The sequence below is a fragment of the Sciurus vulgaris genome (assembly GCF_902686455.1).
Source record: "Sciurus vulgaris genome assembly, chromosome: 5".
In the NCBI taxonomy this organism is placed as follows: domain Eukaryota; kingdom Metazoa; phylum Chordata; class Mammalia; order Rodentia; family Sciuridae; genus Sciurus; species Sciurus vulgaris.
The window spans coordinates 93,382,141-93,405,608 of NC_136465.1; the positions used below are offsets into that span (position 1 = coordinate 93,382,141).

At 35.7% G+C, this 23,468-nt stretch overlaps 1 protein-coding gene across 11 annotated transcripts in view; it reads right to left on the bottom strand.

The window, feature by feature from the left end:
• Positions 1-23,468, bottom strand: part of LMNTD1 (lamin tail domain containing 1) — a 475,302-nt gene that overhangs the window by 103,822 nt on the left and 348,012 nt on the right. The gene's annotated exons all lie outside the window — the stretch shown is intronic.

The window sequence follows — 23,468 nt, forward strand, 5'->3', positions numbered from 1 at the left end:
AGGGAAAAAATAACAGAATGAATCAAACAACATTACTCTATGTAAATTTATGATTACACAAATGGTATGCCTTTACGCCATGTACAAACAGAGAGACAACATGTATCCCATTTGTTTACCATAAAAAAAAAAAAAAAAAAAGTTTCCTAAAAAGGGATTGGACCATTGGGTAAGCCGTTGCAGAGAGCAAGGTGAGTACAGTGGAAACAGAAGTGCACATAGAATCTAGCAGTATGAGGTTGTTGGTGGTCCTGACGAGAGATGATCCTGTGAGTGGTTAGGCAGAAGCTCGATAGAATAACCAAAAGAGTGAACAAAAGCCAAAGAACTATTTTGAGAAGGTGTGTCGTGAAAGAAAATAGAAAAAAATACTAGAGGGCATCGATGTATGTCTTCTGGGTTTTGTATCTTGGGAGACTATGGAACTTGTTTGTATGTTGCCTGGAATGGCCCACTGCACAGAAAGCCACTGACACTGTAGAATATAGGAGATTTAACTATGGCAACAGAATGCTTGGAAATGTATGAGTGGGTAGGACCTGAGCATTAGTGGTCTCAGAGAACTGACCTTTGATAGGAAGAGAGACACTTACACCATTTAAATTAGAGGAAAGGCAGAGAGAAGAAAACGGGCATAGCGACTGCAAGGTGTACAGACATAACCAGATTAAGTTGTCCCTGTCTGATGGCTTCGATTTTTGTTTCAATGAAGTATGAGTACGAATTATAGGCTAAGAATGGGAGGGTGGGAATGTGGGAGGTTTGGGCAAGAGAAGTCATGAGTCATTTCAAAGGCTTACCAGAGAAAACCAGGAAAAGAGGCCATTGAGCAGAGCCCTCCTGGAGCTGAAATCAGTCGCAAAACTAACCTCACACCCTGTCCTTGCAAAGAAAGGTGGTACTAAAGCCTTAGTTCCCTTTTCAGTTAAAGAGGAATAATAATAATATGTCCCTTACTTGGTAAGATTATTAATAAGGCATATTTAGAAAGCAGAATAATGCTCAATAAGTGAAGGTATCATTAGTAAATTTAAATTGAAATGAAGGTAACTTAATCCAGCAAGGAACATAATAACTTGTACCGTAATTTGTCCCCAATGTAAATATTTAAAATACATATTTGATATATCACATTAAGCTTTGTGATAAATAATTAAAGGAATGTTATCAAACTGTAGGGGTCTTATAGTCTAGAGGGCTCTATCATTACTGAGGGCATAGTAGAGGCTTGGGTTCACAAATTTAAAGTGCAACTAGGCAAACAGTTGTGATATAATCACCAGTAAGTGCAGGCAAGAGAAGATGGCTGGTTGGGTTCATGAAGGTTGGAATCTAGCCAGGCAGTACAGGGAAAGTGGGGCCAGGGAATTCAGTGTATTTTCAAGTCCATGATTTTAATAATGGGTCATGAATTTTAGACTGGGTAAAACAAGCGAAGTTAGGAGAGTAGTGAAAATATGAAAGTGTGACTGTATCAATACACTGGAGGATCCAATAAGATAAAGAGATAATTGCAGTGGAGTGCTAGGGTAAGGGAGCTGAAGGATTCGTGGCAGTGACCATTAGAGTAAGTCCCCATTTTAAGGGTGAGATTAGAGTAAGTCCCCATTTTAAGGGTGCATTATTACTTTGCATTTACTGCAGGTTTTCAAATAGATCTAAGAAATCGCAGAAATGAGCTTGCTAATAATGAGTACAATTATGTGTCGTCAAGAAACAGCCACACGAATTGGGAATTGGGAATGTGGCAATTCAGCTATGACATGGTAAAATGGGCCACAAAACATCTGAAAAACAGAGCAACAACACAGCATAAGGAAAAGAGGTCGTGCTTAAAGTCAGAGTAAGCTGCTTCCAACCCTGACTGGGATAGATAGTGGCTATATCTTAAACAGTGACTATTTCTTAAGTATTGTGCATCCTGACTTACCCTTCTAAACTGGATTGGTATGCACATTAGAAAGGATAATATATTTAAAGTACCTGTAACAAATAAATTCTCAGTATAGATATTAACCACGGTAACAATAAGGAGGCAATCCCTACTGCTATGTGCCAGTTTCTCATCCACTTTGGGAAGCCTGTAATGTAGGTGTGTGGATGTGTTGAACAGAAGGACGAAGAAAGAATTCCCCCTCTATGGTCTTCATGGATAAAGGTGAATCCTGGGTTGGTAACTGCATTATATCTAAGATTTTCATGACAGTATTGCAGGTCTAATTGTTTGATAGTGACATTTTAGAGGTCAGGAATAAAATCACAACATCTGGATTAATTTTGTAGGTTAAATCACAAATCTAAAACTGGGAGAGAGCACCCGTCAGAATGGTGTGGGGTAGAAGACCTGCCCCTGACCCACAAGAACAAACTAGCAATTCATAGCCATCCTATGATAATTAGAACTCAGTGTTTTCTAAGTGGGTTCTGAGACCATCCCACCCTCGGCCTCCCTCCCAGATCCCTCTGACTTCTCATGACCTTCTCCAGTGGTTCTGGCCTCTTACCTTCCCCTAATTTGTCATTTGATGGTTCTGTCTTCCCAGATTCATTCTGGTTTACAGTGTCCCATCTCCCCTTTAAATGATTTTCTGTTTTCCTGTTAAATTGCCAGTACCCGATCCTGCCCCAGGATCCTTTTTCCCATGTATGATGTTCTCCAAGTCCCTTAGAGGGGCTGCTGGCTGGCAGGGTTGATGCCTACCATGCTTGCGTGTTAACCCCGAGGCCCTGGTTCTTCAGTCTTCCTGGCTTTGACAATTATGGGAGGTAAAGCAGACTGAAAAATGAAGAGAGAAAGAATCAACCATATTTCAGAGAGAGGTCACTACTAATTGAACAAGGGGTCAAAACAAAATTCCAACAGTCTCTAGCGGCAAATGTTTTCAAATATATTTTCCTGATAGCCTTAAAAAATCATCCCTAAAAAGTAGGTAAGGACCTATTTGAACTTATAAATTTTAAGGCCAAAGGAATTTTTCCCTAACAATTTTGTTTCCAGAGGATTCTCATTTTATTCTTTAAACTTTATAATTCAAGTAATGCGAAAACTTTTCTATGACAGATCTATTTGATATGAGAAGTGGCTGACAAACCTTGTCTAAGAGCCATCAGGTAAGAAAAAGCAAAATTAGAGAGACAGAGCTTAAAAATGTATTTTTCAGTGTTCTGTAATGAGAATAATTTGGACTACCTTCTGGAAATTTCTAATCTTTACTATCTTTACAGTGTCATTTTCTGAAAGAGTCAAACAGGTTTGTAATGATTTTACATCAACACCACTTAATTATTTCATAATTTTATTTTATTTACAATAATGAATGTTTTATTTATAGATTTTCCATAAAATAAAATGTATGTGACAGTTTGTGTCCATCTAACCCACTCTTAACTCCAGCATGTTGCATACTTTATAAAATTTGCTAGTTGAACAAATGAATTCATCAATTAACTTTATCATCATCCAAGTTCCCAGTTCTAGTATATCAACATACATTAAAAGAATTTTTATTAGTTTGAAATAAAATTAATTCATTTAAAATCTTCAAACTGGGTAGATTGTAATTAACCAAAATGTCCTGTCTTGATTCTTAGAATTGGGTAAAGATAGCCAATCTCAAAGCAACTGTCAAATAATTTTGAAAATTATACGAGTAGAGACTTTAGGACAGATTATGTGTGTTTTTCTTTTCTTTTCTTTTCTTTTTTTTTTTTTGCTGGTGCTAGGAATTGAACGGAGGGCCTTTACACATGGGAGGCAAGAACTCTACCAACTGAGCTACATCCCCAGCCCTTCCTTTTCTTTTTCTCTCCTACCCGTTGTACTATTACTATTGTTACCATTCTTATTACCAGAAATTTAATTATTTAAGGTAGAGAATATAGTTTTTAAAAATGTACAGGTTTTCATTAACAAGTAATGCATATTTATTGAAGGAAGTTTGGAAAACACAGGCAAATAAAAAATAAGTAAGTAAAAAATCACTTATAATTCCACTTCATGAAATACCTGTTCATGCTTTGTCTTTTGTGTCTATTCTATACATCTGTGTTTATTTCTACAATCATAGAATCATACTATATATATTATTCAAGCATTCTTTATTCACTTCATAATAGGTTCTACAATGATTGACTCAAAAACAGAATCTCATTTCATGCTATTTCTATTGCCTCAAAAGCTTCATTTTCACATGTATAAAACAATATTGTTCTTATTTATCAGTGGTGATGACAAATATGAGCATTTCTCAAAGTGTCAGTTCTTAGTACAGAGAAAAAAAAAAAAAAAAATGAGGTAAGCCAGATAATTGCCCAAAGGGGAAATTCAGCTTTCATTTCTCATTTAGTATGGTGGTCCTGGATCTGGAAATGCCAATCCTTCCTTCCCCCACTGACTGTCAATAGTTTCATGCAATCCTCTCTTGTTATATGCACAAACAGAAATCTGGCACAAAGAACTATAGTAAAAAAGCAGTCAGCCAGGTTTCCTTAGCTACACATTAATGACAGGATAAGGTGACTGTCCTAAAGTGCTTGCCACTAATTTGTAGAGAGGGCGGTGCAGAGGTTGGTTTGGAATGTGCAGCATGAGGTGGGAATGTGCTCCTACCTCACCCAGAGGGTCAGTCACCTCAACAGGAAGTCAGAAAGTCAGGCCAGGCCAGCTTACTGATCTAACAACGTTTTATCAATGTTTTATTGGTTTCATAGCATCCCATCTGCTTGGTAACAGAGTTTAATCATTCAGAATATTTTTATTTAAATCTACCTTATATGAATTAGCCTGTAAGCTAAGGTCTTTTTGATAGTTGTTTTCCTGAATGAATTCTCTATACATTTCATACTGAGTGCAGTGGTCGTTGTACTATTTTGTGTGTGCATCTTGAGATTGATGCTTTACCTGCCTGTATTATATGCTGTTCTTTTCTGATAACTGTTTTCATTTGCAAATGTGTATCTAGCACTGTGGAATCTTAGAAAGAATTCAATAATCTCTTGGAAGAACTCTTTCTCTAGAGCTGAGATATTCAATTACATAGGCATTACCCACATGTGGCTCCTTAAATTAATAAAAATTAAATAATTCTCAGTCACACTAGCCACATTCCAAGTGTTTGATAGCTACACTTGACGAGTGGTTACCATACTTGACAAAACAGACACAGAATATTTCTGCCACTGCAAAAAGTTCTAATGGGCAGTGCTGTTGGAGACCCTAAGAGGTTAGCAAGCCTGTTAGCAAATTACATTTCTGAACCTATCAAAACGAATCCATCCTTTAGATGTCGCACTGACTTCCTGTGGTGTTCTGCATTTATATAAACCATTTTGTAAGGAAACCTAAGAAGTTCAGGAAGAGAGTGGTAACTAACATACACGCATTATGTAGGCAGGTCTCCAAACTATCTATAATTGTATGCCACTATAATAAGCATTTTTGAGCAAATGCCCCCAATATAGGCATTTACAGTTATAAAATAATTAACGTGTGCTAGCGTCAGGTAATATTTCCAAGCATAGTGCATATTTAGGACTCACTAATGATCGTTCATATAAATCCACATTTCAAATAATCTTCCTTATAATTTTGAGTCTTAGGGCCCAACTACCTGTCATATCTAATTAAATCATCATTGTTTTAATTTCACAATGTGACTGAAAAAGAACTTTCTTCCAGGAGTAGAAGTGTCTTGTTCTTCTTGTGTGCACCTTGTCTGTCTTCTATCTGCAATTTTTGTAGGTCTCTTTTTAAGTCACTTGTGTTTTGTGTGAGGGAAAGTTAATGCTAGAAAATATAATGTATAAGTCCAACTATGTGGGCATACATTAGGAGCAATTTTTAACAATAGGCCATTATCCAAGAACCAGAGAGTACACTGCCATCAAACATGAGCCCATCAACCCTCTCCTCTGGCTATCTCACACTTAGCTGTCCTAATATGAGAGCTTATTACCAACACACATACTAAATAGTGGGAAATCTGATTTGGTTTTATTTCTTTGATAAATAAAAATACAAATATAAATAAAAATTCAAATATAAATAAAAATTCAAATATTTTCTTTCCTCATCCAAATGGATCATATCATGGGGGGTGCGGTGTGGAATCCTGCTATGGAGGTCACACATTTAGACTACAGTAAGATGTTTTCAATCCTGTCATGTAATATATGAATGGTATTTGATTAGGCTCAGCCTTATCTAAATGTATGTTTATTTTGACATAATTTATTCTCCCTGACATATTATGAAAGCCTACAGAAGTTTATATGATGCCAAAAGATTTTTAATATTAAGAAAAACATATCTGAGATCCTGAATATTTGTGCCTCAAATTTGGTTATTAGCTTTTAATCAGCCAGTGTGAACTGGGAAATAATAGTCCTAATAGAATTATCTCTAATTTACATAAGGGCAAATGTAGGATTAAGAAAATTAAAATAAAATTTCCTAGTTTTTCTAGCTAGTGAATGGAAGTTAAGAATGTGAATTCAGTTCTATCTAATCCCACAGCTACTTCTTTTGGGATAAAGGTATAAACAAAGATAGTTTTTAAATGGGGCTAACATTGCTTATCTAAATTCTTACAAGGGCTAAATTAAATGGCATATTAGTTTCCTAGGTGTTATATCAAAGCACAAAACCTAGGTGGTTTAAAACACTAATTCACAGTCTCAGAGTCCAGAAACTGGAAGATCCATATCAAGGTCCCAGAAGGGTTGGTTTCTGTTGAAGGTTCTGGGCGTTCTGTCCCTCATCTCTCTCTCTCCTATCTTCTCAGCAGAAGTTGGAAGTCATGGCGGTTCAGTTTGCAGATTCATCACTCCAGTTTCTGCCTCCATCTTCATACTGTGTATGTGTCTCTTATTATAACACAAAGTCACATTGGGTAAAAGGCTCACCTATTCTAGTATGATCCTATTTAACCAATTAAAACAGCACTCTTTCCAAATAAGTTCACATTCTCAGTCACCGGGAGTTAAGACTTGAACATATCTTTTTTGTTGGGAGTGCGGGTGGGCACAATTCAACTCACAAAGCATTTGTAAATACCTTTCCCTGTGCCTGTTCATGGTGGGTTTTCAATATATTTGAGTTTCCTTTGTCCCCCTATGAATTGAACTTCTTAAGAACAATGCCTTTGTATGACTCCTCTTTGTTGTCACCATATCTAGTCTATCATATTCCTAGTCTTCACCTCCTTCCCAGCTCCCTCTGGATTCTGGTAACCTTTTCCAAGTGGCTCTGGCCCTATTTGTCACTTTTGACAGTTCTATCTTCCCAGATGCATCTTGGTTTACAGCATCCAGTCTCCTTTTAAATGGTCCTCTGCCTTCCTATTGGACTGCCAGTGCCTAACCACAGGCACTTGTGATTCTTTCAAAACCCCTTAGAGGGGCTGAGAGGGTTGATGTCTGCCATGCATGTGTGTTAATTCCATCTTTGATTTTCAGTACTGCCTGACTTTGAAAAAAGGTAGACTAAAAATATGCGGTAAGGAAACATCATGTTTCAGAGACAGAAATCACTGTGAGTCAATCCTCTGAGTTTTATACTATAAATAATGTACGCTACAAGACACATTGATGTGAGAAGTTAAAATCATTTCTATCACTTTATTTTCTGTTAAAAGCAATCACCAAAGCTAAGTGAAATAATTATAGTAGAGAACCTCTTATAACCAATAGATAAGTGTAGTTTGTAATTAGCAAAACTAACAATCCACTTTAGGGCTGCTGGATTTCTACATTTGTGGCTTTGACTATATTTAAAAATAAATGGAGAACACTTGCTAATGATCAGATGAAGTATGTAAACTTTCCAATTACAATTTTTAGATACCAAAATTGCTGCCTAAATTTATTTTCTATCAATGAAACTCATAAATCCTTAATTTGTGAAACTCCAAATGAAGAGAATTATTGAATTACTCCTTTTCACTAAAAGGAAATGTGACAATGAATACAAAGATTCAGTTAGAAAAAGATGACCTAGGGATTTGAACATATGTAAAATCAACTGAGAATAATGTTTTCCAAAGTTATATTCTTTCTGTGTATGATATTGCTGTAAACTAGATGAAATGATTTTTAACTCTTTTAGAATCCTTTCTTTGTTTCTCCTCTTTTCCATGGAATTGAGTCTTTCATAAACTAGGTTCTTTTCTTAGTTTGGTCACCAATTTGCAGAGAGGAACAGCATTTGCCAAGTTATTTGATCTCTCTTTGGCCTTTCTTTGGTTGGCTATTAGAAAGCCAAGAAAGGGAATTGGAATGTATTATTGTTAGGTGCCTTCTTGCTCTCCATTCTGAGATTCTATGAATATAGAAAGAGTTTTAAACTATATTATTTATCTTTTCATAGATAATTTTAAGCCATATAAGTATACACATTTTTAATTGGCCAAGAAATTGAGTATGTATTCAGAAATAAAAAAGAACCCAATACATAAATCTCCTTTCACAAATAATGCTTATAACAGAGAAACATCCCAGTCACGAATTCCTGATAAGGTTTCTACATGGTACCTTTATAAATCATACACTGATTTCTTAACTAAATGAGGTCCTTTAAATTGTACTGTGATTTTCAATATTATGAGAGCAAAGAGCATGTGCAGTGAATTTCCATGGTTGATTCTGTATAAGTAATTCTGCATGGACAGCAAAATGGATCTATTTAAAGACAAAAATTATTCACCAAAGTCACTTTCACAAATTTTAGCAAATGTGTAAGTTTAAGCAATGCTTACAGTATGCTGAATTGATTAGAAGTTTGAAAGCACCTTGAAATTGCACTTAGTTTTGAACTAAATGTGAATTTACAAGGCAATGTACAAAACTGAACACACCTTCTTTTCCTTATTGATTGCATTAGGTGTCTTAGACAAAGCAGCAAAGGGGGTCATTAGCTCCTACAGGAGCAATTAGTGAAAGTGCTAAAAATGTACCAAATGTATACTGTATCAGGTTTTGGAAGGGTTTGAGTCTATGCAGAACAGCTCAAAATAATGACAGGTGTTTCTTTAAAGAATACTGACAATTCAATTATCTATCTGTTTATTGATACATAAAGTACTCTTATTATAAGATTATTTATTGAGTAATTTAGAGATCATTTCTTGCTTCAAAAGTACAACTTCTAGTGCTGATAAAATATAAATTTGCATAATTTTCAAATTTTCTGACTTTGCAGAGCACCAATGGTTCTAACATACTTACTTCCTTAAACTTGTGAAAGTAGGTCTGCCACCCAAAGAGCATGAAGGACCCTTTAGTTACTAGTAATTCCACAAGCCAGAAGAACAGCATTCCAGACTCTAGGAATTTCCTTCTAGAGGGGCTTCAAAGTCTCTGCATGCCTTTAAGATTTTAGGAAATGACATGAGATAAGAAGATTGATAGTGAAAACACACCACTCATTTTAGTGTATTAGCTTCAAGAAGAAGATCATTAGAACTTAAAAAAAAAAATAGGTAGAAGTCTTTTGTTTGTTTGTTTGTTTGTAGGAGAGGCAATATTGCTCACACTGAGCAGAGGGCAGATATGTGAGGCAACTGGCTGCAGGAGACCTAGGGGCAAGAGGTCAAGAGGCTTGAAGGTGGCCCCCTTCCTTAGAGGCAGAGATTGATATTTGCAGGGCTGGACATTCTGCCAAGTACTTTATATAAACTATACCAATTGGTCTTACAGGCCCCTTGAGATAGATAGCAGTCCTCATTTTACAGATGTTTTTAAGTTATTTATTTAAGTGTCTACTGTATACACTTTATTTATTATTACTATTCCACTCTACCATAAAGTGACAGATAAAGTCTTCCTGGCCCCAAACTCATTTTTTTTTTTTCCTATTTTACAACACTGCCTCCCAGACAAAAAAACGCTGAGGAGTGGGTGTAGAGACACTGGGAATAGGAAAAGGAATGGAAGGTGAGGCCGATGGTGGCCTACTTTTATTCTAGCATTAAGAGAGCAGGCATCTGGAATGTAGAGATTTTCATCTCTGATACACTTATTAGTCTCTAACACAGTTTTACTTTATTTCTTATTGAAGAGTTGTGGCTGAATTTGGAAATCATACTCTGTTGATTTAAATGTTTTGTCTTTATGATTTCCTAACTTTCAATTAGCAAGATCCTTACCACTGTTTTTTTTTTTTTTCTCCCTCTCTCCATTAGCAGTTCAGAAATGCATCAAAAATCTTCTACAGAAAGAAATGCTGTGTTGATTTTTTCATACAGAACTTCATCTTAAAGTCATGCAATTCATTTGTCTTGCTCATACATTTTTATTGCATTTTCTTAGAGAGATTCTAACTTATATAACAAGACACAAGGCAATATGGCCAATCAGATCAAATCAATGCAGCCAATACAGAGCACTGACGTTGCATACCATTATGTGAAGATGATGGAGTACATCAGGATGCTAGATGGTGATGAAAGAGTCAGAGAACAATAATGTTTGAAAGGACCTCTTGTCTTGCTGGCACCTAACTAGTTATGAAAAGTTGTGGCTGGTAAAACCAGCACCAGGAGTCTGGCCAGGCTGGAGAGCCAAGTACTGACGAGTACTTCAGCAAGCAAGTCAGCAGGGAGCCGGGGCAACGGTCAAGGGACTAGCACTAACAAGCAGAAAAGAGGGAGGTGACCTCTTACTGTACCCACAGACCAGGTGACCTCTTACTGTACCCTCAGCAGCTAAACACAGTAGTCAGGAAGAGTTGTTAAGAGCTGTGTTTCTGAAAACTGACCCAATTGTCTCTCTGATCCCCCCGAAAGTGGCTGATAGCCCACACACAGAGTTAAAAGTAGCTGGGTCCAAATCAAGTTTGAGTCTCTTCTAGATGTGCAAGGGAGCACCAAGCCAGTCAGAGCAGTATTCCAGGCAATGAGGACTCCTGAAGGCAGGGGCAAATCAGCCTCATGGGTAAAGAGACCAATTTGCATACTGACTACAGAAAAAGCAGCAGGGCTGGGCAAGAGCAATAGGGGTAAACAAAAAAGGGAGGGCGCAGGACCCAGCTGCACAACCAGGCCTAGGTGTAAGTGTATTGGTCTGCTTGAACAGCTTGAACACCACACACACCATGGCTTAGACAACAGAAACATATTTCTTAATAGTCCTGGAGGCTGGAAGAAGTACCAGATCAAGGTACCAGTAGGGCTGTTTCAAGTGAGACCTTTCTTCCTAGCTTGACAACAATCACCTTCTTGCTGTGTCCTCATATGATCTTTCCTCTGTGCATGCACATACCTGGTATCTCCTCCTCTTCTTATAAATACACAAGTCCTATTGGTGTAGGGTCCCATTCTTATGACCTCATTTAACCTAATTATCTCTTTAAAGGTCCTGTCTCCAAATACAGTCACATTAAGGTTTAGAGCATCAACCAATGAATTTTGAGGGAGGGGGACCACAATTTGATCTGTAACAGTGAGAAAGGACTTCAGCGAATTGATGTACTCAATAGAACTCTGAGATATAAACATAATCACAGAGACAGAACAGCATAATACATCATGGAGATTATTCCCAGATTCTGGATCTCTCATATATATATGTAAGATTAATTCTGCATGTTACCTACTGAGTTTGGGAAGGGAAGAGTAGGAGAGATTCCACACTTCCCTCTGGTCTGATTGGCATTGGTACAGCCAGACCCAACCTTAAGGGGAAATATTTCTGTGACTACAAAACATAGAAGCTAAGGAATGCAGCACTGGACAGAAGGCAAATAGATTCTGCCCAACACCATGCACCCTGGCATGTGTGGTTCAGCAGGGATGATAACCTGTGGGCAAATTCTGAGCAGGACTGGGGTATGCACAGAGCTGCTGGAGCATAGGAATGTGAGCACTTCCTTAGCTCAGGGGCCTAAGAAGGTGTGGGAAAGGTCATGCCAGGTCAGTAGTCATGCTTCTGGGGCTGAGGTCACCTTTCATAGGGACTCTACAAAGACTGAGGTCATAGAACCAAAGTAAAGAGGAACACTCAGGATTCCAGTTCACCTGCCAGGCAGTGGCCCTGAAGAACGTGCTGAACAGGATCATCCTGTGTTCTTCCTTTACCCTTACTTGGGTGGTGCTTAGCGCAGGTTAGTTTGTCTCTATGCCTGAGTGTTGCTTATGGAGCTCTGGAAATTACTTCAAACATGTTTTAGCATGTATATTTATCTAAGCGCCAAAGGTACTTTTATAAGGAATAGACATATGTTTAGATGAAACATTTTCTGAATGCAACTATGAACAGTTCTTTCATCTTCAACATGTTCTCATTGAAGAGAAAGATCATGACCTGCTCATGTCCATTTGCTTCCAGTTAGCAACAGTTGAATGTCTACATAATCCTTCTCTCCAGTCAAGCACCCCTCTTCAGGATAGGTTTCTGGGGAGATTTTTTTAATTAACCACTATAACCAGTCTGACAACTAAAAAATAAGCCTGGATAGGTTTGGGACTTTACCAAAGCAAGTGCCTATTTCCAGAAATTTCTCTACTTTTATTTACCATGCATCCCCAAGCTTCCCTGGATTTAGAAAGAAACCAGGCTGGCCTGCACAGCTATTTTCCAGGGAACCTTCATGTTTCCAGGGAAATCTCCATGGGAGATTGTCCAATTTCATGTAGTCCTTTTGGCGATGGGAAGAACTGCTGGTACCACAGGCAGGAAAAGGTTTCTACCCTAACGGCTCCTCACTACCCCTCCAGCCAGTCTTCTCCCTCACCCCACCCCCCACCCCCACACAGACACACACAGACACACACACACACACACACAGGCATGCACATAGACACACACAGACATGCACACAAACACACACACACACACACAGGCACACACAGGCTTTTTGTTCAAATGTGAAGCTGAAATGACTTTGACACTTATATCTAATCAAATAGAATCACAGGCAAATATGTAAGAAAACAACTTAAGAAATGATGGACTATGTCAAGATGACCCAAAGAAAACAACATAAACTGGTGAAGTGTTGAGGACAAAGAAGTATTTTAGAAATGAGGATAGTCCTCTTCTGAGGACTGAATGGCATTTAAAGGAAATAGCTGAGCCTCAGTCAAGACTGTGGAAGGCAAGTAAATTAAAAGCCAGATAAATGAGACTGTCCCTAGACTGGGCTGGAAATTAAGGAAAACCTGAAAAAGGCAGGTGGATGCTCTAAACCTGTAGCAAGCACAGGACAATGCTGACAGGTATAAATTATAATTTATACAATCTCCATATTGTAGTTAGAACTTCAAAGATCCTTTTAAGTTCTTTGTAAAATGGTTTGTACATTTCAAAATAAATTATTAATTAATGTAGAAAGGAAAAATGTGTTGATTCTATAATTTAAAAATATCAGTGTTTAAATCTGAAAAAAAATTACAGGCTTATTATCTTATTAACATTCTGACTTCAGTTTTTCTGGACTTAGAATATGAGTAGAAATGACCCTTAGAGAGGATATATCATAACATCCCTTGAGCATATGTGAACTCTGTCACTAATTAACTGACTAATGGGATCTTCCAAAGGGCCACTGCTGCCTGCCTTGGTGCAGGGTATACCATCAGGAGAAAGGGCTGAAACAAGCTTCCACCACCAAGAGCTCATGCCAAGGCAGTGGAGTTCCGACTGCCAAAAATGTTCAAACTGGAAGGCACCAAAAGTGGGATGAGAATTAATGGGTGGAGTGGAGGACTGGGAGTGGAGAAGGGAGGTCTAAGCTTAGGGCCAGAGCTTGACAAGCTTGAGGGCAAGTCGTGTTTTGTTTATCAGAAACTGCGTAGATCTCATTTTATCATCCATTCAGCTTGATGAGTTCCTCAAGGGTCCTTGACACAATAGAGTTTAGGTCCAACTAGGAAAAAATAATCCAAGAGAAAAGGGAATAAATCCAGAAGCTTGAAGAATAACAAACAATTAAAACTTAATAAAACCAAAAGAAAATCTTTACAGCAGGGACAGAGCGGATCGTAGCCCTTAGAGATTGATCCTAGAATCTGAATTTCCCAAGACTTCTGAGCAAGCGCCCTGCTTTACTCTACTCTGGCTATTATAAAAACCAACATTTCAATGTTGCTCAATACAGTATTTACAAAGCACCTTAGGATCATTTGCAGACTATGATCTTCAATCCAAGTAAAGAAAGCAAACAGTTCAATTATCACCCACACTGAATGCCAACAGTAAAAAAGCAACAAGCATGTTTTACTGCAGTCATTAGAGTTGCTTCAGGCAACACAAAAATATAATGCCAACATGTTGTCCAGCAAAATTGCCAAGTGAGTACCAGGCTCTTTATGAGACAATAAAGAATAAATACAATCTGGGAAGAACACAGGAATTGCCATGCTGGGTGGTCCAGCATTCATGCAACTCAGTCATCTGTTGCCAGCACAATTTTGGCAAGAAGGGAGGAGTTGGTCATCCTTCCTAATTATAGAGCCCTTTCCTAATTTTCTAAATCCCACATCAGGATATCCGTTTTGTAGTTCCTTAGCAGGATACAAACTCCAAAACTTTAAGTTTTTCTTAGTTGTTGGAATGGCTCTGCCATTCATAAATATATAAATGAATTCTTTCCAAATTCATTTCTATTTTCTTTTATTACTACATCCTGAGGTCATGTGTTCTACAAAGAAATTTACTCCAGGAAATCATAAGCCAGAGAGTAGAAATTTTAAGCCCTCTGTGTTAGTCAGCTTTTTATTAATGTAACAAAATTCCTGAGAAAATCAGCTTATAAAGAGGAAAAGTTTATTTTGGCTCACAGTTTTGAAGACTTCAATCCATGGTTGGGTGGACTCATTGTTTTTGGGCCTGTGGGAGGCAGAGAATCATGATATAGAGTGGCATAGCAGAGCAAAACTATTCCACCATGGCCAGGAGGAAAGAGAACAAGGAAGAAGAGGGGCTTGGGTCTCAGAATCCTCCTCAAAGGCACACTCCTAATGACTGGAAGATTTCCCACAAGGTCCCCCCTCTAAAAGTCTCCAGCACTTTCCAAAACTCAAAGCTGATAACTAAGATTTTAATACATGGGCCTGTGGTAGACATTCCAGAGCCCAACTCTAGCACCTTCTTCTTAAAAAACTACATTCAAATATTCCAAATGAATTTTCTTAGAATGACAAAGGACTCTTGGAAATTTTTAGAGACTTCAAGAGAGGAATAAAATATGGAGTCCTTTAAAAACTGAAGGTCCAAATTTGCAGCTTTTGTTAGCCTTATTAATGATTTGTGATGTTTATAGCTCTGGAACTGGATCAATGTGCCACATAGAAGGCTTTCATTTTTGAGAGAGTCATATTTATTTAAAACATAGATGATTTACATGTAATCTCTGTCTATCATGCCTAGTTACAAGTAATTCAAAATGTTATAATTTTCTTGAAGATTTAAATTTTTTATTTCTTTATTCTTTCAAAAAAATTTCTATTATTGTCTTAGTATGCTTTGTTATTTTTTATAGCAGTTATCACTATCTGGCATAATGTATGGATTTATCTGTTTGATTTTGATTTGTCTCTGTCACAGGAATATAAGTCTATGAAGGTATGAATTTTGCCTGTGTGTCCCTGGTGGTTGGCATGTAATACACATTTACTGCATACCTATTGATTGATGAATAAATTTTCATCCACATATTACTACCGATCTAATATTTCTCACTTGAGGAATAAACACCAGAGAGGATTAGAAGGCCAGGCAGAGAGACTCAGAGTCCAGTGAGACAAACAAAATTCTCTGCCCAGTTACCAGTAATTCACAAATGGCAAACTGTGCCCCAAGGTCTAACTCACTTTCTTGGTGTCCTCTGAACAACTTCCCATTGGAATGTACTTCCTATTACTGCATCTGTATACCCATCCATTTGAGAGCTTAAAAACATAGATTGCAAAAATATTTAAATAAAAAAATATACAGTGTTCCTCTCTCACCTACTGTTTAGTAATCAGTCAGGCCAAAGAAACTCCAGCATTCATACTGACAATCTGTTGCCATAGTAACAAGAACAAGCCTGATTTTTCTCAGAAAAGGTGTGAAAGTAGTCTTTTCAGTTGATCCACTGAGTGAATGGTCTTTATTACATTTGTAGTGTGTGTGTGTGTGTGTGTGTGTGTGTGTGTGTGTGCATGCATGCAGAAAAAAAAGACTTTCTTACAATAAAAATACATGGTGACCAATCGTAATTGCATTGATGTTTAATTTTCCCACGCAGCCTAGTTTCACATTTTTATCAGTGTGTGGAAGATAGCGTCACCTTCTTTCCACAGCACCTAAAGAGAGGCGATCAGCTTTACTTCCACTTTATTGATGTTGTGGCTAATCCACCCCAACTCAAAATGAAAATGGCTGACTCAAATGACCAGAATTATGCTCACAGTGGATTTGGTTAGAATTCAATAATGATTTTTAAAGCTGTATAAATGTGATCTTTTTCTTTCTTTCCAGTTGATTTGGTTTTCCATCGATGCCATAAAATAGGGAGATGCCACATCTTATTTTAGTGAGATAACTAAAAGAGTAGAAATGGTGGAAGAGAGAGTGGCATTCATAGATGTTTAGGAGCATTTTTTTTTTAACTAAATGCTATTTTAGGAAAATACATATAAAGTTATGGGGCCTGGAATGCACAAGGCTCTGGGTTTGATCCTCAGCACTACAAAGCAGGGGTGGTTCTCAGAGATGCAGGCATATTCTAATAATCAGTGATGTTTTTCATATAAATACTTATACACACATACTTTCATACACATATGCATATATGACACGAAGAATATTAAAATCAAGGTTTTCATGAATCAACTTGAATAACAATGGACTTTATAATCACCAAGTGAATAACATTGGCTTTTATCATCACTGATATTCATTTTTCATTTTTCAGACTAAGTTTACTTGTCTGCTATATAAAACATATCTTGAGACTGTGAGTCATACCTTCTCTAGTTCTACCCAATAGTCCAGAAATTCTTATTAATTGGTAGGGGTGGAGAGGCTGGAGTTTTAGCTCTGTGGGAGATCATTTGCCTAGCATACACAAAGTCCTGGGTTTGATCCACAGCACTACAAAGGAAAAAACAAAAAGCAAATATTTATTAATCAATTACTTACTCTAATGGATATTGAAATTAACCACGGTGTCTTATTTTCCTTAGAAAAGAATGGTTGATAAATTTTTATTGATAATAATCTTTTATTGTTATATTAAATTGATGAATTATTCTTCTTTATAATTTACATTTGTCTTAGAAAAGAGAAAATAATATTAAGCAAAACAAAAACATATTACTTTATGATCTAATAGCTTACATAAATACCATTGTTTGTTTTCTCAGTGTACATAAATATTATAACATCAAAATCATTAATGTCATATTGCTTTGTATCTAGCTTCTTTCATTTGTCAAAAGATAACCATTTTCTATTTTTATACTCCAAGCACAATATAAAAGCAAGGAATGAAAATAGAACACCTTATATTTTAGGTTAGAATTAATCACTTACATGTGCAATCTTCCTTCTACAATGTATTTTTAAAACCACTCAGCTATGATTAAAATCTGATGCAAAAAAAAAAAAAAACGTAGTCTGCAGTCCTGCTCTCAAGTGCAAAATGGAGATGATCTTCAGTTCTTTGTGCACTTTTGTATGGTTACATTTACCTATTCTCTCCATTTTAATTGTGGCTACATACAGCCATATCTCAAGCTTCTTTAAGCCCTTCTTTTTAACCCTTCCCGGGTCTGAGCCCCAGTTAGAATTACCACCAGCACTGTCAATATGCTGACTTTGGTTCCTATCACCAGTCTCTCCTTCACTGCATTAGTTTTCAGGAGTCATTTGATTTCATGCTTCCTTTTATTGGTAGTTATTTATCTGTTTTATTTTTAAAGAAAAAGTTTGACACCATTTAAAGTAATGAAATTATTGCATCATTTCTTATCAGCTATGAAAAAATCTTTAATTGAATCATTTATTAAAAATCACTTTAGAATCAGCCTGGAGTCAAGGGCCATATGACCATTTATTTTTCCAATTAATATGTAATTTTTAAAAAGTGAACAGAAAAAATGTGGCTTACAATGAAAGTTTTTTTTCTTATTGCTTTTAAATCTCATGTGAATTTAGCATATAAAATAGAAACTAAAAGAGGTAGTAGTTATATGGTAGAATAGGATTCTCCAATAATTGCCCCCCTGCAGAAACATCAACCTGGACAAATTGCCTGACAGAAACATCAATTTTAAGGAACTCACAGAACTTCAGAAAAATACAAAAAAAAGTCTAAAAAAAATTAGAAAAACAGTGAGTGATCAGAATTAGTTTAACAAGACATGAAAACGATTTTAAAACTCAAACAAATTTTGGAGCTGAAAAATAAAATGAATAAAATGAAAAATGCAAAAGTCTCATCAGTGGCAGAACAGATCAGGCAGAAGAAAGTATTTTTTAACTCAAAGACAGATTATTTGAAAATACACAATCAGAGCATTGTTCTGGAACCTGCTGGTCCTACTGTATGAAAATCAGTTCTAAGGGGCTTTAAACTTGAAGAGAAGAGAAAGACAGATCCAGGATTGCACAGAATAAAATTTATTGGGGAATTGCCAATAGATGCATGGTTCTGGGCAGAAGCAAGAAAAGTTGGATCCCCAAGCTTTAGGTCATAAAAATGAGGGCTTATAAAATGGTCAGAAAAGTGATTTAATCGAAGTTGGGATGGCACTTGTTTATCTCAAGCTAATATCAGAGAGTCAGGTACATTATTGGCACCAGGGTCTGGTTATAAAACTTCACATACCACTCTAATGTTTTTGTCTACTTATAGGATATTGGGAAACTATGTGGGGAAAGTGAGCAGGGTTACTCAGGAATAATCATGGCAACTGCTCATGATGTCTGCAGTCATGGCAATCTGAGTCTATACAAGAATATAAAAGAGAAAAAGAAAGAAAAGGAATGGGAATGGAAAACACTTATGCATTTTATGCAAGAGGGTCATAAGAACAAAGGTTTAGGTTATAGGTGTTTGGGAAGGAGAAGAGAAAGACAAAGGGGTAGAAAGCATATTTAAAGAAATAATTGCAGAGATTGGTGCATGCCTATAATCCCAGCAACTTGGAAGACTGAGGCAGGATGAATATAAGTTCAAGGCCAGACTTAGCAACTTAGCAAGACTCTGACTCAAAATTTTACAATTTAAAAGAGAAGGCTGAAAATATGACTCAGTGGCAAAGCAATGTCCAGTAAAAAGGGAGGAGGAGGAGGAGGAGTGACAAAAAGATGCAAAAATCTAGGTAACAGAAAACCAAGATTCTCTAAACAGACTCAATCCAAATTCGACAACTCAATATATCCTGAACTATCAAAAACCAAAGACAAAGAGAGGATCATGAGGGCAGCAAAAGGAAAGAAGCAAATGACATATAAAGGAATTCCAATATACTTGGCAGAAACTTTATAATGATCAGGAGAGAATGGAATGATACATAAGAAATGCTAAAGGAAAAAACTACTAAGAAAATTTACTCAGCAAAGCTGAGATTCAGAAATGACAGAAAGGAAAACTTTCCCAGATAAACAAAAGCTGGGTTCGTTACCAACAGTTCTTATAAATAAAAAACTCACAGGTAAAAGTAAGTACATAATCAAATTCAGAATACTTTAATACCATGATGGTGGTTTGTGAATCACTTATATCTTGAACACTAAGGTTAAAAGATAAAACTATTAAAATATAATAATGACAATAATTTGATGAGTGATATGCATTATAAAAAGATCTTTTATGAACATCAAAATTCAAAGTGTAGGGAAGGGGAATGTAGTAAAAGAGTAGTGTGTGTGTGTGTGTGTGTGTGTGTGTGTGTGTGTGTGCATTTGAAGGTATATTGTTATCAGCTTAAAATAATCTGATATAACTATAAAATGCTTTTGTAATGTTATTGTAATGATGAAACAACAACCTAACCTAGATTCATAACAAATAGAAAGCAAGAAATCAAAACATACCACTGGAGAAAATCACTAACCACAAAGGAAGACAGTAAGAGAGGAAGAACAAATGATCTATCTATAAAACAACTAGAAAATGATTAACAAAATGGCAACAGTAAATTCTTGCCTATCAGTCATAAGCTTGGATGTAAATACATTAAATCCTTCAATCAAAAGACATACAGTAGCTGAAAATATTCAAACAAAAGACCTAACCATATGCTCTCTGCAAAAGATTCACTACAGTTTTAAGGACACACACAGACAGAAAAAACACTCTATGAAATAGAAGACGAAAAAGACCAGGAATAGATAGCTATCTAGTAACTGATATTACTTATATCAGTTAAATGGATGTCAAAAAGAAGTTGGGAAAAAAGACTAAGAAGCTATTATATAAAGATCAAGAGATCAATTCAGAAAGAAGATAATTCTAAATATATATGCACCCAACATTGGAGCACCTAAATATATAGAGCAAATATTAATAGATCTGAAGGGAAAGAAACACTAAAATACAGTAATAGTAAGGAACTTCAACATCTGACTTTTACCAATCGATAGATATCCAGACAGAAAATAAATAAGTAAATATCAGACTTAAACTACACTCTAGACCAAATGGACCATACATAGACAGAACATCCCATCTAATAGTGGCAGAATACACATTCTTCTCAAGACTGTGTGTAACATTTTCCAGGATACAAGTGTTAGAACACAAAACAAATCTTAACACCTTTTAAAAGACTGAGATCATAGCAAGTTTCTTTTTTTGACCACAATAGTATAAAGCTAGAATTAAAAAGGGGGAGTTTCAGAAAATTTTCAAATATATGAAAATTAAACAAAATTTCAATAAAGAAATTTTAAAAAATTTAAAATTTTCCCAAAATAAATGAAAATGAAAGCACACCAAAACATATGAAATATGGCAAAAGATTTCTAAGTTTATAGAAATAAACATTGCCATCATAAGAGATTTTAAATAAAAATTTTAACATAAAGGTAGTAGAAAAAAATAATAGAAAAGATCAATGAAATGAACAGTTGATTTTTAAAAAAATAAAATTGACAAACCTTTAGCTAGATGAAGAAGAAATGGAAATAAGATTCAAAATTAGAAATGAAAAAGAAGACATAAGAATTGTTACCACAGAAATTACAAGGGATTATATGAGATATAAATAACTATATGACCCCAAATTGGAAAACATAGAGGAAATGACAAATTCCTATCACATACAATCTACCAAGATTGAATTATGAAAAACAGAAAATACAAATGTAAAAATAATATGTTAAAAGATTGAATCAGTAATAAAATGCCCCCCTCAATGAAATGCCCAAGACCTGGAGGCTTCACTACTGGATTCTAGCAAACATTTAAAGAAGAAATAGTGCCAATTAATATCAAAATATCTTAAAACATTGAAGAAGAGAAAATGTTCCCAATCTCATTTTATGAGGCCAATATTATCCTGGTACTAAAACCAGAAAAGCATACAACAAAAGAATACTACAGACTAATATCCCTGATGAACACAGGTGAGAAAATCCTCAGCACAGTACTAGAAAGTTATAGATCATTAAAAGATCATGAACCATGATCAAGTGAAATTCATCTCAGGATTACAAGCATGGTTCAAACATATGCTAATCAATAAATGTGATACATTATATTAACTGGATGAAGAACAAAGACCATGTAATCATTTCAATAGATAAGGAAAGAATTTGAGAAAATTCAACATCTGTTCATGATAAAAACTCAGTAAAATAGATATAGAAGGAAAGTATCTCAATACAATAAAAAATCACATACAGCAAACCCACAGTTAACATCATACTTGAAGGGGAAAACATTGAAAACTTTTCTTCTAAGATCTGCAAGAAAACAAAGATACCCACTTTTACTACTTCTACTCAGTGTAGTACTGGAAGTCTTTGCCAGATCAATTAGGCAAGATAAATAAAATATGGCTCATCCAAATCACGAAGAAATTAAATTGTCCCTATATATAGATGATACGATTTTATGTATAGAAAATTTCAAAGACTCCACTAAAAATAACTTAGAAATAAGAGAATTCAGCAAAGATTCAAAATACAAAATCAACAACCCAAATCAGTAGCATTTCTGTACACTGACAGCAAACTATCTGAAAAAGAAAAATCCCCATTACAATAGCCACAAAAATTTAAACATTTAGGAACAAATTTAACCAAGAAGATAAAATACTTTGATAAAAAAATATAAAGTATTTATGAAAGAAACCAAATTCACTAGTCAGTGAAAAGATATTCTGTGTTCATGGGTTAGAAGAATTCATATTTTTAAAATGGCTATACTACCTAAAGCAATCAAACGATTTAATGCAATTTATATCAAAATACCAAAGGCATTCTCCACAGAATGAAAAAAAATTCTAAAATTTATATAGAAGCCCAAATAGTCAGAGCAAACTTGAGGAAAAAAGGACAAAACTGTAGGCAACACATTACCTGACTTCAAAACATACTACAAAACTATATTAACCAAAACAGTATGGTACTGGCATAAAAAATAGAACACTTAATCCATGGAATAGAATAGAGAATCACAAATAAATCCAGCATTTACAGCTAAGTAATTCCTGACAATGACAAAAACAGACTGCTGGGATTTTCTTTTATTGAATTATTGGCTCTTTTTATTCATCCATTCTGTTTCTTCAACAAAGCATGCTGGGAAAACCATATATCCACATGCTAAAAAAAGAAATGGATTCAAAATGGATTAAAGATTTAAATGTAAGACCCAAAACAATAAAGTTATTAGAAAAAATATAGGGCCAAATTCGATGATATTGGTCTAGGCAATGATTTTTAAAATATGACCTTAAAAGCACAGGTGACTAAAGTAAAGCTAGACAAATAAGATAGTATCAAACTAAAAATCTTCTGCACGGGGTGAAGATTATAAACAAGAGGATGAAGAGAGAACCTACAGAATGGAAGAAAATATTTTCTAACTGTGTATCTTACAAGGGTTAAGATCCAAAATACATGAGGAATTTAAACAACTTAATCATAAGAAAACAAACTAATTTAAAAAATGGACAAAAGATCTGAATAGACATTTCTCAAAAGAAGGCTACAAATGGTCAAAAGGTATGTGGAAAAAATATTCAGCATCACCAGTCATCAGGGAAATGCAAATCAGAATCACCGTAAGATACCACCTCACTAGAGTAGCTATTGTCACAAAGACAAAAGATAAATGTCACACAGGACCCTGGCACACTGTTGATGGAAAGGTAAACTAGTCTAGCTGTTATGGAAAATAGTATGGAGGTTCCTTTAAAAATTAAAAATAGAACTATAATATGATCCAGCAACCTATCTTGGGTAATATCCAAAGTAAAGGAAGTAATTATGTCAAAAGGAGATCTGCAGTCCTATTTATTGCAGTGCTATTC